At 38.8% G+C, this 15,870-nt stretch overlaps 1 pseudogene; it reads right to left on the bottom strand.

The window, feature by feature from the left end:
• Positions 1 to 11,563: 11,563 nt before the first annotated feature.
• On the bottom strand, positions 11,564 to 15,366 carry LOC145561413 (serine/threonine-protein kinase BRI1-like 2 pseudogene; annotated as a pseudogene).
• Between the last annotated feature and the right edge of the window lie 504 nt (positions 15,367 to 15,870).

The raw sequence follows: 15,870 nt of genomic DNA, 5'->3' as shown, positions 1-15,870 counted from the left end.
TAAGATGCCTACGTATCCTTATATCACAAAATAAGGAATCAAAGCCAACGTAGTTCTTATATTGTACTTATTTTGGAATTTGGGGGAGGAAGGGGGGCTTGGACCTATCTTTAGAAAATTAAAATTTAATTTTTCAATTAAATTCTAATTTTCGAAAAATAAGTTGCCTACGTATCCCGAAAGAATCAAAGCCCACGTAGTTCTTAGCGTACCTGATTAAGACTTTTCTAGCCACCCATGTTTGTTGCATCATCATCCCCGGAAGCTGCATCATCCGTTGACGACTCCAATATCATCACAGGATCATCTTCATCGTCTTCGTCTTGCTTTAAACCTTGAGTTCTTCTTTCAGCTTGATCCCAATCTTTCTTACAAACACAAATTTGAATGCTTTCCGGAGTTAAGCGAGATCTTTTTTCATCTAACACTCTTCTACCTGCACTAAAAGCAGACTCGGAAGCAACTGATGAAGCGGGAACTGCAAGTATATCTTTTGCAATTCTCGCTAATATAGGAAAACTTTTTTGATGTTCTTGCCACCATTTTATAATTTGAAAGCTGTTGTTGGTCTCATGTTGATATGACAAATAATCATTAATAGCAAGTGTTGAAGAAGATGATGATGAGAATGATGTAGATGCTTTGTGTTTTTTTTTCATAACTTTATCAAGAAAACCAAATCTAGAATCGGAAGTACTAGTATTAGTTGGTGTAGCTAAATCAAAACCATAAATAGATGCATAATGATCATAAAGGTCTCCCAAAACAGATTTGCATTTGTTAATATATTCACTAACATCATAATCGATTCCTAAACTTGTATAATAAAATTCTAAAAGATTTTCCAAACCTTCAGCTTTGACACCGGGGTCAAGAATAGCAGCAATTCCATAAATAATTGGAAATTCACTAAAATAAGTATGCCACTTACGTTTCATGCTATCAAGAACGGGACGAAGTTCATCAATCTTCATATGCTCTTCGATGGTGTGAACAACTTTAACACACTCAATTACTACTAAATGAATGTTAGGCTCGTAGATATAAGAGAAAATATGAGTTGCACTATCAAAAGCATTTAAAACATCACGAACAAAAGAAGCATTAGTCCATTGACTTTCGGTTAATAACTCAGTAGGATCAACACGAGTCTCGTTGTAAAGTTGGGTCAAAATATCACGATACTTTATAGCATCATTCAACAAATTGAAAGTAGAATTCCAACGGGTAGGGGTATCAATAGACCATTGTCTTTTCTTAAGACCTCTTTCTTTACACATAGCTATGTACTTTCGTCTAACTGACTGAGTTATCCTAATCCATTTTATAACTGTTCTAATTGGGTTTAGCAATGGTTGCAACTCAGCGAGACCCTCTTGAACAGACAAATTCAAAATATGAGCACAACATCTAACATGCAAGAGACTACCACCCAACAACAAATGCAACTCGGAGTCATTTTTCAAATAGTCAATACACTTTGTGTTTGCAGTTGCATTATCAAGAGACAAAGAAAAAACTTTATTATTCAAGTGAAATTCTTTTAAACAATCCAAAATACGAACTTTGATGTTAAAACCGGTATGCCTTTCTTCCATAGCTTGAAAACATAGTATACGTTTTTGAATAAACCAATCATCATCCACCCAATGAGCAGTAATGCAAAGAAAAGGTTCGCCCATACTAGAAGTCCATGTATCACTTGTAAAACTAACACGACCATCAAAAGTACGAAATAATTCAATCAAACCACTCCTATATTTATAATAAGAAGTTTGTGTATAACGTCTTAGGGTGTTTCGGGGGACACGAGTAAATGCAGGTTGTAATGCAACTTTATTAAAATGCTCAACATTTGCATTTTCACCATAACTAAAAGGGTATTCATTAGCAATAACTAAAGTACTCATTTCATCAATCATTCTATCTTTATTATAATGGAAAGGTGTACCTCCGCCTGGTAGATGGCTCATGTATCCACCCAATTGTGTTTGGACGGGCAACTTACCCCCCGAAGGACGGGGGCCATTTTCGAACAAGTCGTGTTTATTTTGCAAATGCCGACTAAAGGTTCCGGTTCCATCTCCCGTTTTCCAACTATATGACTTGTCATTTGCACCTAGCGCCTTGCAAACTAGGCATGTATACGTGAACCTCTTTGGTTGACCGGGTTGCCATCCCGGGGGTGTGACGTCAACACCGTCAAAATGTTTCCACACCCAAGAAGTGTGTCCTCGACCTCTACTTTCACCGCCACCACCTTTCATAAATCAAATTATTGAAATTAATTTTTAAACGCTATTCATGAAAATAAGCTTTTAAATTTTAAATATTTTAATTATAATTATTTAAACGCATTTTTCATGGTAATTATAAATCATAGAAAATTGGAACTAAACGAACTTTATAATCATTAATAATAGTTTTTTTCAAATATTCATAACAATAAAAATTAAATTAGAAATTACCTTGAGATGAAGGTTGAGATGTTGGTTGTGATGGAGGTGGCATAGTTGAACTCGATGATTGGTGGGAGAAATGTTGTGGTGGAGACGTTTGAATATTTTGCCCATCTCCTAAACCATAATCTCCATATTCATTGACAAATTGGTTTAAATTTTCCGTATTAATTTCATACGAAAAATTTGCACCACCACTCCTTTGGCCACCACTTCGACCACCACTTTGACTCCTTCCCATTCCTCCTCTTGAGCCCATTTTTTTTTTTTATGATTACTAATTATAATATGGAGAAGAACTTTTTTTTTTTTTTTTTTTTTAGAATCTTAAGAATACTAATAATAATAGTAAGGAGATTTTTTTTTAACAAAAATAAAACTCTATATAACACTAAATAACACTTGAGAATTTGAGAACAATTAAGAATTTTTGAGTAAGAGAGAAAGAAAGCTTGAGTTGTGTGGAAATTTCAATGAAATGGAATTGGTATTTATAGGAAAAATTGAGGGGATGATCATACAATACAAAAAAACTAGCCGTTAACATTCTTCATCAAATTCAAAAAAAAAGTAGCCGTTAGTTTTGAAAATTATTTGGAATATGGCTGTTAGGCTAGGCGGGTTGGGCGGGTTGTGCGGGTTGTGCGGGTTGTGCGGGTTGGCGGGTTGGGCGGGTTGTGCGGGTTGTGCGGGTTGGCGGGTTGGGCGGGTTGGCGGGTTGTGCGGGTTGGCGGGTTGGGTGGGCTGGCGGGTTGTGCGGGTTGGTGGGTTGGGTGGGCCGTGCGTGATGGGTCGGGTTGGGTGGGTTCGTGGGTTGGGTGGGTCGAATCACGTGGGTCGAAATGGGTTGAACGAGTTGGGCCGAATCATGTGGGTCAAAATGGGCTGGGTCGAAATGGGCTGGCCTAGAATTTTTGGACCCATGACGCACCCACCTTTTCAAACGGGTTGTGCCGGGTTGTGCCGAGTCGGATCCGGGCTGGACCCATTTGACCCACCAGCCGTGCGGGTCAGGGTGGGCTGGGTCCAACCCGGCCCACTGGCCACCTCTAAATACAGCTATATGTGATGTTCTTTGTGAAATAGCTATATGTTCTTTACAAAACAAATGTATGTTCTTTACTGAACAACGAAATATTTATTCCGCCTTTTTTAAGAGAAAACGGATGCACGGAGCATCGTGCATCCGCCTTCGTAGAGAAAATTTCACTATTATCCACGCTTTTGAGGAATTTTTTAGGTTACGGGGCCCAGTGGCGAAAAGACTTGAGACCCTAGGGGATACATCTTAGGGTCATATAATGACGTTTGGAACCATATAAGACCATTATATGTTGTCAAAAATTTTCGTGGTAGTAGGCTTCAGTTTACGAAATCGGTTCAAGTTTGGAACGGGTAAATTGATCGTTTTAAGGGAAATTGGATTGTTCCACCCACCCAGTAGGACTCCCGGAGGGTATTAGGGACCATGGTAAACATCTCAGCAATTTTCATTTCCGGGCCAAAAAAGGTAAAAAAAGTTCCAAAATAGAAGGCTATTATCCACGCTTTTTAAGGATTTTTTGAGGTTACGGAGCTCAGTGGCGAAAAGTCTTAAGACCCTAGGGGATACATCGTAGGGTCATATAATGACGTTAGGAACCATATATGACCATTATATGTTGTAAAAAATGTCCGTGCTAGGCTTCGGTTCATGAAATCGGTGCAAGTTTAGAACGGGAAATTTAATCGTTTTAAGACAAATTGGATGGTTCCACCCACCCAATTGGACTCTCGGAGGGTGTTAGAGACCATGGTAAAAATCTCTGTAATTTTAATTTTCGGGCGAAAAAAGGTCAATAAATTCCAAAATTGAAGCCTATTATCCATGCTTTTTGAGGAATTTTTTAGGTTACGGGGCTCGGTGGCGAAAAGTTTTGAGACCCTAGGAGATACATCTTAGGGTCATATAATGACGTTTGGAACCACATAATAAGACCATTACATGTTGTCAAAAATGTCCGTGGTAGGCTTTGGTTCACGAAATCGGTGCAAGTTTGGAATTGGAAAATTGATCGTTTAAATGCAAATTGGATGGTTCCACCCACCCAATTGGACTCCCGGAGTGTATTAGGAACCATAGTAAACGTCTCGGCAATTTTTTATTCCGGGCGAAAAAAGGTCAAAAATTCCAAAATTGAAGGCTATTTATCCACGCTTTTTGAGGATTTTTTTAGGTTACGGGGCCCGATGGCGAAAAGTCTTAAGATCCTAGGGGATACATTTTAGGGTCATATAATGACGTTTAGAACCATATATGACCATTATATGTTGTCAAAAATTTCCGTGGTAGTAGGCTTCAGTTTACAAAATCGGTGCAAGTTTGGAACGGGTAAATTGATCGTTTTAAGGCAAATTGGATGGTTCCACCCACCCAATTGGACTCACGGAGGGTATTAGAGACCATGGTAAACATCTCAGCAATTTTTATTTCCGGGCCAAAAAAGGTAAAAAAATTCCAAAATAGAAGGCTATTATCCACGCTTTTTGAGGTTATGGGGCCTAGTGGCGAAAAGTCTTGACCCTAGGGGATACATCGTAGGGTCATATAATGACGTTAAGAACCATATATGACCATTATATATTGTCAAAAATGTCCGTGGTAGGCTTCGGTTCACGAAATCGGTGCAAGTTTAGAACGGGAAAATTGATCGTTTTAATGCAAATTGGATAGTTCCACCCACCCAATTGGAATCCTGGAGGGTGTTAGAGACCATGGTAAAAATCTCTGTAATTTTAATTTTCGGGCGAAAAAAGGTCAATAAATTCCAAAATTGAAGGTTATTATCCATGCTTTTTGAGGAATTTTTTAGGTTACGGGGCCCGGTGGCGAAAAGTTTTGAGACCCTAGGGGATACATCTTAGGGTTATATAATGACGTTTGGAACCACATAATAAGACCATTATATGTTGTAAAAAATGTCCGTGGTAGGCTTTGGTTCACGAAATCGGTGCAAGTTTGGAATCGGGAAATTGATCGTTTAAAGGCAAATTGGATGGTTCCACTCACCCTATTGGACTCCCGGAGTGTATTAGGAACCATAGTAAACGTCTCGGTAATTTTTAATTCCGGGCGAAAAAAGGTCAAAAATTCCAAAATTGGAGGCTATTTTTATCCACGCTTTTTGAGGATTTTTTGAGGTTACGGGGCCCGGTGGCGAAAAGTCTTGAGACCCTAGGGGATACATACATCTTAGGGTTATATAATGACGTTTGGAACCATATATGACCATTATATGTTGTCAAAAATGTCCGTGGTAGGCTTTAGTTGACGAAATCGGTGCAAGTTTGGAACGAGTAAATTGATCGTTTTAAGGCAAATTGGATTGTTCCACCCACCCAATTGGACTCTCGGAGTGTATTAGGAACCATGGTTAACATTTTGGCAATTTTTATTTCCGGGCGAAAAAAGTCAAAAAATTCCAAAATTGAAGGCTATTATCCACGTTTTAAAAATAATTTTTTAGATCACGAGGCCTAGTGGCGAAAAGTCTTAAGACCCTAAGGAATACATCTTAGGGTAATATAATGAGGTTTGGAACCATATATGACCATTATATGTTGTCAAAAATGTCCGTGGTAGACTTCAGTTCACGAAATCGGTGCAAGTTTGGAACGGGTAAATTCATCGTCTTAAGGCAAATTGGATGGTTCCACCTACCCAACCGGACTCCCGGAGGGTATTAGGGACCATGGTAAACTTCACAGCAATTTTTAGTTGCAGGCCAAAAAAGGTCATAAAATTCAAAAATTGAAAGCTATCCACGCTTTTTAAGGATTTTTGTAGGTTACGGGACCTAGTGGCGAAAAATCTTGTGACCCTAGAGGATACATCTTAGGGTCATATAATGACGTTAGGAGCCATATATGACCATTATATGTTGTCAAAAATGTTCATGGTAGGCTTCAGTTCACAAAATTGGTGCAAGTGATCTGGAACGGATAAATTGAACGTTTTAAGGCAAATTGGATGGTTCCACCGTACCCACCTTATTGGACTCACGGAGTGTATTAGGAATCATGGTAAACATCTCGGCAATTTTAATTTTTGGGCGGAAAAAAAGTCATAATATTCCAAAATTGAAGGCTACGAGGTACGGTGGCAAAAAGTCTTGAGACCCTATGGGATACATATTAGGGTCATATGATGACGTTTGGAACCACATATGACCTTTATATATTGTCAAAAATGTCCGTGGTAGACTTCAGTTTACGAAATCAGTGAAAGTTTAGAATGGGTAAATTGATCGTTTTAAGGCTAATTGGATGGTGCAACCCACCCAATTAGACTCCCAGAGGGTATTAGGGACCATGGTAAATATCTCATCAATTTTTATTTTCGGGCGAAAAAAGGAGAAAAAATTCCAAAAATAAAGGCTATTATCCACGTTTATTAATTTTTTTTTTGAGATCACGGGGCGTGGTTGCGAAAAGTCTTGAGACCCTCGGAGATACATATTAGGGTCCTATAATGACGTTTGGAACCATGTGTGACCATTATATGTTGTCAAAAATGTATGTGGTAGGATTCAGTTCATGAAATCGGTGCAAGTTTGGAACGTGTAAATTGATCGTTTTAAAGCAAATTGGATGGTTCCACCCACCCAATTGGACTCCCGGAGGATGTTAGAGACTATGGTAAACATCTCGGAAATTTTTATTTACGGGCCAAAAAAGGTCAAAAATTCCAAAATTGAAGGCTATTATCCACGCTTTTTGAGGAATTTTTTAGGTTATGGGGCCCGGTGGTAAAAAGTCTCGAGACCCTATGGGATACATCTTAGGGTCATATAATGAAGTTTGGAACCATATATGACCATTATATGCTGTCAAAAATGTCTGTGGTAGTAGGCTTCAGTTTACGAAATCGGTGCAAGTTTGGAACGGGTTAATTGATCGTTTTTAGATAAATTGGATGGTTCCACCCACCAAATCTCCGGAGGGTATTAGGGACCATGGTAAATATTTCAACAATTTTTTTTCCGAGTTAAAAAAGGTTAAAAAATTCCAAAATTGAAGGCTATTATCCACGCTTTTTGAGGATTTTTTAAGGTTACGGGGCACGGTGGCGAAAAGTCTTGAGACCCTAGGGGATACCTCTTAGGGTCATATATTGACCTTTGGAACCATATATGACCATTATATGTTGTCAAAAATGTCCGTGGTAGGCTTCAGTTTACGAAATCGGTGCAAGTTTGGAACTGCTAAATTGATCGTTTTAAGACAAATTGGATAGTTCCTCCCACCCAATCGGAGTTCTGGAGGGTATTTGGGACCATGGTAAACATCTCAGCAATTTTTAAATCCGGGGAAAAAAAAGGTTAAAAACTTTTAAAATTAAAGGCTATTTATCCACGCTTTTTGAGGAGTTTTTTAAATTACGGGGCCCGGTGGCGAAAAGTTTTAAGACCCTAGGGGATACATTTTAGGGTTATATAATGACGTTTGGAACCATATAAGACCATTATATGTTGTCAAAAATGTTTGTGGTAGGCTTCTGTTTTGGAAATCGGTGCAAGTTTGAAACGGGTAAATTGATCGTTTTAAGGCAAATTGGATGGTTCCACCCACCCAATCGGATTCCCGGAGGGTATTAGGGACCATGGTAAATATCTCAGCAATTTTTATTTCTAGTCAAAAAAATTCCAAAATTGAAGGTTATTATCCACGCTTTTGGAGGATTTTTTGAGGTTACGGGGCCTGATGGCGAAAACTCTTGAGACCCTAGGGGATATATCTTAGGGTCATATAATGACATTTGGAACCATATATGACCGTTATATGTTATCAAAAATGTCCATGGTAGGCTTTTGTTCACGAAATCTGTGCAAGTTTGGAACAAGTAAATTGACCGTTTTAAGGCAAATTGGATGGTTCCACCCACCCAATTGGACTCCCGGAGGGTATTAAGGACCATGGTAAACATCTCGACAATTTTTATTTTCGAGCGAAAAAAGGTCAAAAAATTCAAAAATTGAAAACTATTATCCACGCTTTTTGAGGATTCTTTGAGGTTACGGGGCCTGGTGGCGAAAATTCTTGAGACCCTAGGGGTACATCTTTGAGTCATATAATCACGTTTGGAACCATATTTGACCTATATATTGTCAAACATGTCTGTGGTAGGCTTCAGTTCACGAAATCGGTGCAAGTTTGAAACGAGTAAATTGTTCGTTTTAAGGCAAATTAGATTGTTTTACCCACCAAATTGGACTCTTGTAGGGTATTAGGGATCATGGTAAACATCTCGACAATTTTTATATTCGGGCGTAAAAAGGTCAAAAAATTCTAAAATTGAAGGCTTATTATCCACGTTTATTGAGGATTTTTTGAGGTTACGGGGCCTGGTGGCGAAAAGTCTAGAGACCCTAGGGAATACATTTTAAGGTTATATATATAATAACTTTAGGAACCATATATGTCCATTATATGTTGTCAAAAATGTCCGTGGTAGGCTTCAGTTCACGAAATCGGTGCAAGTTTGGAATGGGTAAATTGACCGTTTTAAGGCAAATTGGATGGTTCCACCCACCCAATTGGACTCCCAGAGTGTATTACGAACCATGGTAGACATCTCGACTATCTTTGTTCCCGGGCGAAAAGAAGTCTAATAATTCCAAAAGTGAAGGTTATAATCCACGCTTTTTGAAGAAATTTTTGAGGTCACGGGCCCGGTGGTGAAAAGTTTTGAGACCCTATGGGATACATATTAGCGTCATATAATGACGTTTGAAACCATATATGACCTTTATATATTGTCAAAAATGTCCGTGGTAGGCTTCAGTTCACGAAATCGGTGAAAGTTTAGAACGGGTAAATTGATCGTTTTAAGGAAAATTTGATGGTTCCACCCACCCAATTGGACTAACAGAGGGTATTAGGGACCATGATAAACATCTGAACAATATTTATTTATGGGCGAAAAAAGGTAAAAAAATTCCAAAATTGAAGGCTATTATCCTCGCTTTTTGATGATTTTTTGAGGTTACGGGGCCTGGTGGCGAAAAGTCTTGAGACCCTAGGGGATACATCTTAGGGTCATGTAATGACGTTTGGAACCATATATGACCATTATATGTTGTCAAAAATGTCCGTGGTAGGTTTTAGTTCACGAAATAGGTGCAAGTTTGGAACGGGTAAATTGACCGTTTTAAGGCAAATTGGATGGTTCCACCCACCCAATTGGACTCCCAAAGTGTATTAGGAACCATGGTAAACATCTCGGAAATTTTTATTTCCGGGCGAAAAATGGTCAAAAAATTCCAAAATTAAAGGCTATTATCTTCGTTTTTTGATGATTTTTTGAGGTTACGGGGCCTGGTGGCGAAAAGTCTTGAAACTTTAAGACCCTAGGGGATACATCTTAGGGTCATGTAATGACGTTTGGAACCATATATGACCATTATATGTTGTCAAAAATGTCCGTGGTAGGCTTTATTTCATGAAATCGGTGCAAGTTTGGAACGGGTAAATTGTCCGTTTAAGTCAAATTGGATGGTTCCACCCACCCAATTGGAATCCCGAAGGATATTAAAGACCATGGTAAACATCTAGACAATTTTTATTTCTGGGCGAAAAAAGGTCAAAAAATTCCAAAATTATTGAAGGCTATCCACGCTTTTTGAGGAATTTTCGAGGTTACGGAGCCTGGTGGCGAAAAGTCTTGAGACCCTAGGGGATACATCTTAGGGTCATATAATGACGTTTGGAACCATATATGACCATTATATATTGTCAAAAATGTCTGTGGTAGGCTTCCGTTCACGAAATCGGTGCAAGTTTGGAACGGGTAAATTGACCGTTTTAAGACAAATTGGATAGTTCCACCCACCCAATTGGACTCTCTGAGGGTATTAGAGACCATGGTAAACATTTCGGCAATTTTTATTTCCTGGCGAAAAAAGGTCAAAAAATTCCAATATTGAAAGCTAACCAATCAAAAATTGTTATAAGATGTTTTTTTTTTTTTTTAATTTATTTTTTTTTAAACGCAATGTTTAAGCTAGTGAAGTTGTACTTCGTATGATAATGTATTGATATTCTAGTTGACATACTACCTCTGATCCAATTTACTCGCAACAAAGGGGTATTATTTGTGAGACATAAAATATTCGTTTGTTGCGAGTAAATTGGACCAGAGGTAGTATAATTTATCTTTCAACAGATTTGTAAAACATACTAGTAGTGTTAGTTCTTACTCAACTTTTTTTATTATTACAGTTTACGCTTTTACAGTAATGAAGAATGTGATTTTTTTTTTTTTTTTTTTAATAGTATGATAAATACGTGATTAGTAGCTATAGACTTGGCCAATAATTAAGCCAGGTAAAAAGAAGCTTAGTGAAGATGTTAAGCTGTCAATCAAAATGATAAATTAGGGTGTGACCCTACCTTAATGATTTTTGATATCAACTTTTTACTCTTTTATAGATTTATTTTGACCCTTTGGCTCTCCACGCCTTCAACCCATTATGTTTCACTAATCACTATCACTATTCTCTCTATCAATTTAAAGTGCCTTTAAACATTATTAACTTGGCTCAAAGCCTCAAATGTACTTCTAATTTCAATTCTTTCCATGAAACCTCTCTCCAAATGTATTAGCGCGTAAAATTTTAGGAAATTCTTATGATTAACGCTAATATAAGGGATGCAGATGTTGTACCTTTTCTAACAAAGTAGTAAGTATTGTGGAATCAGACGGTCTAATAATCTTTCCTACCTATTACCTATGAATTTACTCGAGCTTTTCCATGATGATGTTTTGGAAAGTCCGTCTAATTTGAAAACCAAATAACAGCAATGTGTGCCTAGCAGCCTAACCCAAGACAAATCATTATCTCAAATAAAACTACACCATGCCTCCTTTGCTCGCCAATGCTTCCTGCACCAACGTTATTTTTTTTGTTAATCCCGGTACGTGGAGGGGAGCACTACACAGCAGCCGAACACCTTCATATTAGTGTTGCATATTACTTACTCCTATTTATGAATGTTAGTCTTGTTACATGATAACAATGGACCTCAAAGTAAATATAACATTTTCTTCTATAATTACTGCTTAATGGAGCAAAAAGAGTTAAAATTAATTAAGTAATTGACATTCTTTATACAACATCATCTGTTGATCTTACATTATATGTACATACATTGTCAGATTTCGCACCTTGGAATCAAGTGCATGATTTACAGACTTATATCATCTAAGTCTAGCAATCCAAACACATTTTATACTTAAACTTATGATCATCAAGCAGTAGGAGATAAAATCTTAGAGAGAATTTTGCAAGCTTATACAAGTATATGAATACAAAAAACACTCTTCATAACAAACAGAAGAATTTTTATGCTGAAATCTGAAAATTTTTATTAGCTACTATTGCTGGAGCTTGATGAACCAGGCACCAGCTCCCTCAACAAGGCGACGACCTGCAACATATTAGGCCGTCTGGAAGGGAAATCATCAACACATCTCATCGTGATGTCGAGGTATCTCACCATCTCCTTCATTTCCTCTGCATCTGCCTCAATTGATTTTTTTGTAACTGACAGCAACTCTGAATCAATTACTTCAGGTCCTTTGCCTTCTCTGACTTTCATTTTAACCCATCCTACCAAGTTGGTGTCTCCGAAATCCTCTTTATCAGTTGGCCTCTTCCCTGTTAGGAGCTCTAGCAAGACAACCCCAAATGAGTAGACATCACCCTTTGCAGTGCATCGGAAGCTCTGATAGTACTCAGGTGGAACATACCCTGGAGTCCCGGCCAATGAACTAACACTCAAATGAGTATCCAGGGCACTTATGAGCCTTGCCATCCCAAAATCAGACACTCTAGACTCCATTTCATGGTCTAACAGGACATTGCTAGACTTCATATCGCGGTGTATAATATGTGGAATGCAGTTGTGGTGAAGGAAGCAGAGTCCCTTAGCTGCTCCTCTCGCTATCTTCTTCCTCTCTTCCCATGTAAGGATCCTCCGATCTTTCCCTCTTTCTCTCCCATGAAGCATGTCTTCCAAACTACCATACTCCATGAATTCGTACACAAGAAGTCTCTCTTCTCCGACCTTACAGTATCCTAAGAGTGGGACTAGATTCTTATGCTTGATCTTCCCTAGAGTTTCCATCTCGGCCATAAACTCCCTATCACCTTGATGACTAAGCCTTATTAACTTCTTGATTGCAACACTTGATCCATCCTTCAACGTCGCCTTAAAGACCTCCCCAAATCCTCCATGCCCTATCATACTCGCCGCTGAAAACCCATTAGTAGCCTCAATAAGCTGAGAGAACTTCAGCTTTCTTAGCTGCCTCTGAAAAGTAGCCACATTAATGCTCAATGGTTCCCTCTCTTTTTCTATCTTCCATGTTGTCGCGGCATGTGCTGCCTGTAAACTATGCAGCATCTTAGCATCCTCTTTTTCTTTCTTCTTCACTCGTATTGCAATAGCTGACACAATCAAAATGCACACAGTTGCAATCGCAACCAACAATCCTATAACAATGCTGTTAGTCAACGACGATTTAGATGACCGCCCTTTATCTCTTCCTGTATCATCCTCCACCGGCGTACTCCCTGCATTTACATCCTTGCATTCAGGCAAAGGCACCCCACAAAGGCCAGGATTATTTGCATACTGAGTAGCTGGAAGTGTACTAAGCTGCCCTCTCTGCGGAATTTGTCCTGTCAACTGATTATTCGACAAATCGATTTGCACCAAAAATGACAGATTGGAAAATGAATCAGGAATTTCACCCTGCAGCCTGTTATAAGATGCATCAAAAACACCCATATTCTTCAGATTCCCAAGACTTGCAGGAATTTCCCCTGACAACTGATTGTGGGAAATCTCAAGCACTTGTAATGCCACCATATCCCCTAACTCATCAGGAATTTTCCCATGAAGTTGGTTATAAGAAAGATCAAGATACTCCAAAGTTTGATACTGAGTAAACAAACTCAGGATCGCCCCCGAGTACAATCTAGTAAAATCACAGTTCTTCAGGGATGGTACTTGAAGCAGCCTCTCAGGTCGAATCCCCGCAAACTCGAGCAGCCCACCAACACCTTTGCAAGTATTGCCAACATTCCTCACAAACACCAAAGTGTTTCCTGATAAAATCCCATATAATTTGGGACTTCCTGGCTGTCTTCCTAGCCTAGGTGGGATTTCACCAGTGAGATTATTGCTATTCAAATCAAGCCAAACTAAAGTCCTACAGTTTGCCAATTCTGTAGGAATTTCTCCTGTAAAGAAATTATTTCCAAGCTGCAAAACAGCAAGCCTCTGCAATAGCCCAAATTCTTTTGGGATATGCCCTGTGAGCTGATTTGATGTCAGAGAAACCCACTCCAAGTTAGTGATATTGAACAACTCCTTCGGAATCTCTCCGCTTAGACGATTATTATTCAGTATAAGATCCTTCAGCTTACTACATTGCCCGATTTCTGGTGGGATTTCGCCTTCCAACCCATTATACCACGCAAAAAACTGTTCAAGATTTTCCATCTTACTAATCTCCCCAGGAATAGTCCCATTCAGATAATTCAAGCTAAAATCCACCGTCTTCAGACTCGAGCATTTAGCCAACTCTGGCGGTATTCTGCCTGCTATTAGATTATCAGGCAGCCTAAGCTCCTCCAGAGAAGAATTTCCTGCACACAAATCAGGCGGGATCGCTCCAGACAGCCTGTTAGAGCTAAAGTCCACTACCCTCAGTGCTGCACACGACGATATAGTCCCCGGAAAAGAACCCGAAATCACGTTGTTGCTCATCACCAGTGTGTCCAGAGACTGCAGTCCTGACAACGCCTGTCCCGGGAACGGCCCTGACAGGTTGTTGTTTGACAGGTCCAGAATCTGAAGCCACTTACAGGATGACAGAGAACCAGCAGGAACAGCACCTGATAGATTGTTGTAGGCAATATGCAGCTCTGTAAGGGACCCACAGGCCTGCCATACTTCTGCAGGAATTGAATCTGCAAGATAGTTATGAGACAGGTCGATTACCTGTATACTTGGCAGACTACCTAAAAAGGGAGAAATTTTTCCACTGAACTGATTCATGGACAGATTCAGAGTCTGAAGATTAGTGCAGGAATTAGCAGAAATGGCCTCGAAAAATGGAAGCGGCCCTGAAATTCTGTTAGCAGACAGGTCAAGAACCTGCAGTTTACTGATACTACTACTGCTAGAGGTTGAACTCAGAAAATCTTTTGACAGTAAACCAGTCAGATTATTACCCGAAAGATCGACCGTATTTAGATTTGGGTACAGCGTGAGTAAATTGACAGGAAGAGCTCCCCGCAGGCCAGACGACGACAGCAGGAGCTGCTCGATCGAAGGCGGAAGATGAAGGAGGGAAGAGGAGTTAATAACAAAAGAATTCCCAGACAAGTCTAAAGACACCAACATGTCTAAAGATGTTAAAGCATCAAATGTGATATTCCCTTCAAGGAAACGCCAACTGAGGTCGAGTTGCGAAACTCGACCATCAGATGAGCAGTTAACACCTTGCCAAGTACAAAGAGGAGTTTTCTTGCTCATTTGCCAAGTTTCAAAGACTTTACTAGGATCATTGTCTATGGATTTCTTAAAGGCTAACAACGATTCGGCGTCGGTTAATGGAGTACTAGCAAGAGATGATCGACAAGTAAATGTAAATGATAATGTAATACATAGAATAGAGAAATTGAAAAAGTATAAGGAGGGTATTTTCATGTTTGAAAGAAGAAGAAGAATATTTAGTTTAGGAATTTTGGTAGAGTGAAGAAGAAGATTAATATGAGTAGAAAAATGGTAAGTGAGAATAATGTTTAGTTGTGGGCGTGATTGAAAGAGGGGCCTTGAGCGTGGGAGGAGAGAGAATGAGAAAGAGAAAGAGAGAGAGAGAGTGGTTAATATGATGACAATTCCATATGTTATTATGCCAAAGCAAAAGGAGCATTTTGGTGGTGAATTTGAAAGGCTTTTTCAAAAAAGCTGCCTTCTTTTTCTCTGCAACAACATTCTTTTTACAATTTGTATCTGATTTTTAGTGAATAAATTTGATAATTACAGTATTATAATTCACTAAAACAAGAGAATTAAGTTGCACAGGAAGTTCTTGAATGTATCAGTATATCAGATATTCAGATGTATAACAAATTAACAAGTACAACAACTAAAAAATACTGTATTTAACAATCGCTCTAAAATAAAAATGTATCGCTGTACAAATGTATCCCCGGTTATAGAGGGATCAATTATATCATCGTAACATCATAAAATTAAGGATGCATAACATGTAAAGAGTGATTTAGTTGGTTACAAAGTATAAACCACGCGTAATTTCAATAATTCATATCCATGATCCGGTATTATATTACTA

Source organism: Chenopodium album, chromosome 1 (genome assembly GCF_948465745.1).
Source record: "Chenopodium album chromosome 1, dcCheAlbu1.1, whole genome shotgun sequence".
NCBI lineage: Eukaryota > Viridiplantae > Streptophyta > Magnoliopsida > Caryophyllales > Amaranthaceae > Chenopodium > Chenopodium album.
The sequence above is the reverse complement of the archived record's forward strand: the minus strand, read 5'-3'. Positions and strand labels throughout refer to the sequence as shown.